At 34.1% G+C, this 4,489-nt stretch overlaps 1 protein-coding gene across 4 annotated transcripts in view; it reads right to left on the reverse strand.

Annotated features, from left to right (window-relative positions):
• CNOT6L (CCR4-NOT transcription complex subunit 6 like) overlaps positions 1–4,489 on the reverse strand; it is a 107,596-nt gene that overhangs the window by 67,006 nt on the left and 36,101 nt on the right. The window lies entirely within an intron of this gene.

A 4,489-nucleotide genomic window follows, 5' to 3' on the forward strand; every position in this document is an offset into this window, starting at 1 on the left:
AAAAAAAAGCAAGGGTGGCAATCCTAGTCACTAATACAACAGACTTTAACAAAAATCAAGAGACAAAGAAGGATATTACATAATGGTAAAAGGATCAATACAACAAGAAAAACTAACTATTCTAAATATATATGCACCCAATACAGGAGCACCTCTATACATAAAGCAAGTCCTTAATGACCTACAAAGAGACTTAGACTCCCACAAAATAATAGGGATAGACTTTAACACTCCATTGTCAGTATTAGACAGATCAACGAGACAGAAAATTAACAAGGATATCCAGGACTTGAATGCAGATAAAGTGGAATTAAAAAAAAATTAAGGATAAAAAATGTTTAATGTATTTCAGGGTTTTTTTGTATTTCAGTTTTTTAATTTATAAACAATATTACATGTAACATAGGTCTGTGTTGCACAGAAAAGTTTAAAATTAAGAGTTTCCAAAACTACAAACAAAATATATCTACAAACATGCTATTTCAATGAAAAGTATGTTTAAAAATACATATGAAATACATCCAAATATGCTATTGTTAAAGAACCGCAAATGTCAGGCTTTATATCTAGGACTAGGAAAATAAAGCAGCATAACTCCCCCTGAAAAAACAAGCTGGCCAAATCAGAGCAAACTGGTAAAAGCTAGAACTAAGCTTCTGTAAATACTGGTCATCTAGAGTAGCTTACAAAAAAATGAAACCTCTATAATGTATGTAAAGATGTAAGCCTATAGTGTTAAATTACAATTTCTGTCTTACCACCCTAAGTTTAAGGTCATTTTATCTCAGTCTGTACAATTTAGCACAATTAATGTTATTTCATTTAGGATTCATACTAAAAATGTTACAAGTACCAGAGTGCTTCATAATGAATCAGACTTCTAACTCAAATGAAATCTAACCCAAAATCATCTCAACAATAGTTTGCAAAGTCAATCATGGGCAGAGATACATATGCTGGCAGAGTTCCTAAAATTGGAAGAACACAAAATTAAGCCCATATTAGGCTTAATTTAGAGTTCAGTGTAAATATCAATAACTTCTTACATTTTATACATTCTCAGATAAATCTGTCTTATATTGGCATTTATTTCCAAAAGTTATGGAAGGAAAAACATGTTTTTTGTGTTTTATTACATACTCGTCTTAATAATAATCTATCCTTCCCATCTGGTCTTAACCACTGTGAGCCCCCTGCCTGAGAAAATGTGTCTGTGTTTATCTTGCTTAACAAAAGCAAATAACTCTTGCACTGTGCCTTTTTTCAAGTTTCTATTTCCTTATCAATACCTTTTTTGTTGTTGTTTCTAGACAGGATTTCGCTCCGTCATCTAGGTTGGAGGACAGTGATGCAATCATAGCTCATTGCAAGCCTGAAATTCTAGGATCAAGTGATCCTCCCTCCTCAGTCTCCCTAGTAGCTGGGACTATAGGCTCATGTTATCACACCCAGCTAATTTTATTCATTTTTTTTTAGTAGAGACGAGGTTTCACTATATTGCCCAAGCTGGTCTTGAACTCCTGCCCTGGCCTCCCAGTGCTACTAGGATTACATGCATCAGCCACAGCACCTGGCCTTTTTTTTTTTTTTTTTTTTTTTAAAAAAGGGACAGTATCTACCTATGTTGCCCAGGCTGGCCTCAAACTCCTGGGCTCAAGCAATCCTCCTGCCTCAGTCTCCCAAGTAGCTAGGAATACAGGTGTCACAACTACACCCAACTGTAATATTTATTTTTAGCTATACACAACTATTAATTATTACAATTGTCATACTAAATTTGTACTTTACCTGAATGGGATAGCCAGCTGATATTACAAAAACTGCCCCTAGCAAACTATACTGCATATAGTAAGATCATAATGACAAAATTAAAGATTGTAATCACAAGCGCTTAGATGACACCCTGGAATAAAGAAAAATTTTATTAGCAATCCCCTTCCATTTCCATACCAAGGGCCTGTGGATGACATCTGTCTTTCCTTAATTATATATTCAACTAAAGTCCACAGATTATAAAATAATGCAAACATTTTTTAAAAAGACTTCATTCCAAGTGTTCATGACATTTCCAGCTCTGTGACCATTCTAAATAAAAATAAACACAACTTACATTTTATAATGGCAAAGTCATTCATCATTATTGAAAAAAATACCCTTCAGACTTTTGAAGTCTAACGTTTCTGACCAGTTTAACATTTATTAAAGAAATATTCATTGCATGCCTATTGCTTACTATTGACATTTATTAGACCAAGCACTAGAGGGCTTCAATAGTGAACAAGATGGACACTGTCCTTACCCTCATGGAGCATATACTGTTTTCACAGCACTACTTGAAAAAGAAAAGTTACACAGTATTTTGCTTTTCAGTAATTCTGCAAGGAATTTGGCATTTCTTGTTACTACTTCCTTTTTCTCCCTCATCAGGTAGTTGCACTGCTCTCTACTGTCACTAATCTAAATGACTAGAACAACTAAAAGGAAAATAAAACTTACTTATCACAAAGGATGACGGTGATGAATAACAGATAACCTCTGGCATGATCAAGGGTAGGTAGAGAGAATAGAGTTCCAAAGACAAGAATGGCAAGTTTTAAATGGCCTAAAATTGGAAAATGGAACTGAAGATAACAGGTTAAACACATACAAGTACATTTAACTTAAGATGATAGCAACTGGTTTCCTAAATCAGTGATAATATTCTTTTCTACAATCCTTGCTAGCAAACCAAATAATTAGATAACCCAAGGAACAAGGAAATACTTGGACTCAATGTGTTTTGTTTCTAGTCAGTTTATTCTTAGGGCACTATTTATTAAATACATCTCAGGTCAAACACTAGTTATCTACGCAAATAAAATGCATAGGCATATGCGGCAATAAAGCCCCTAGATGAAGATGAGAAAATGTTATTGGTTGTTATACATCTTCCCAAAGGTAATCCAAAGATAACTTTATGGCAATCCAGAGATAACTTACAGGAAGCTTCCGGCTCTGGAAAGCAATGAAGGCATAGTCTATTTGTTAGATAAAGTACTACCAGGAGGAAATAACAGAACAATAATTAGAATACAATTTCTTTTCTGCATATTTAGAATTTCTCCCATATTTGGAATTCAAGACAACAGCAGCAACAACATAAAATATAAATAAATACTAAAATTAAAAAACAGAGACCATACCTGGTGTTATAAATGTATCAATCACTTCAAAATTTCAAAAATAATGCTACTACAGACATGTTTCATTTTATTTTACTATCAATATGGACAACTTAAACTTATGATTTTCCTCCCAGAATTCCAAATTAAGTCTTAGTCTTCATGTAACAATTACAGTGCTTTAATGCCTTGCATTTAATGCCTCCCACTCATCTAAAGATACTAAATATGATCTAATTTTTCTTTTTTTTTTTTTTTTTTTTTGAGACTGAGTCTCACTTTTCACCCAGGCTGCAGTGCAGTGTGTTGCAACCTCGGCTCAATGCAGCCCCAACCTCCTGGGTTCAAGTGATCCTCTCACCTCAGCCTCCTGAGTAGCTGAGACTAGAGATGCACACCAGCACATCCAGCTAACTTTTGTATTTTTTTGTAGAGCTGGGTTTCGTCATGTTGCCCAGGCTGGTCTTGAACTCCTGGGCTCAAGTCGTCTGCCTGCCTTAGGCTCCCAACGTGCTGGAATTACAGGTATGAGCCACTGCATCCAGCCTTCTTTCAACTTTTTTTAAACTTATTTTGTGTTTTCTATCTCTTCTGATACATACATTTTCATCTTTTTCAATGGGTATCAACTTCCTATTCATCATTTTTAGCTTAAGTCACCTTTCACCTCTTCTTCTGTATATTTCCCCCATGTAGAAATCAAGTTAATTCTAAAATTTATATGAGAAGACAAAGAATCTAAAGTAACCAACACACTTATGAAAAAGACATAAATATGGATGTACACACTATCTGATTTCAGGACTTACTAAAAGCTACAGTAATCCAGAGAGTTTGGTATTAATGAAAAAACAGACATACACAGTTCAATGGAACAGAACTGAGAAATCAGAAATAGACCCACATACATGGTCAATAGATGTACAACAAAAGTGCAAAGGTAACCATAGAGAAGGCACAGATTTTTCAACAAATGGTGCTAGAACAATGGTATATATGGAAAAATAAACAAACATCAATCCATACCTTGCATCACAAAGTAAACTTACAAGGACCATGAGCTTAAAAGTAAAACCAATAACTGTAAAACATCAGAAGAAAACTTATGAGGTAAGTCTTTGTGATCTTGGATCAGGCAAAGATTTCTTAGACATAACATAAAAAGCATGATCCATTAAAAAAAAAAAACACTGATAAATTTCAAAAAAAGTTAAGACTTCTGCTCTTTGAAAGCTGAAGGAAAAGACATGTCAGGGTTTAAGAATAAATATTTGCAAAACAGATGTCTGAAGAAAGAACACTCCAGAATATATAAGGAATTCTCAGAA

This window comes from Cebus imitator, unplaced genomic scaffold, assembly GCF_001604975.1.
Source record: "Cebus imitator isolate Cc_AM_T3 unplaced genomic scaffold, Cebus_imitator-1.0 Scaffold123, whole genome shotgun sequence".
Classification (NCBI taxonomy): domain Eukaryota; kingdom Metazoa; phylum Chordata; class Mammalia; order Primates; family Cebidae; genus Cebus; species Cebus imitator.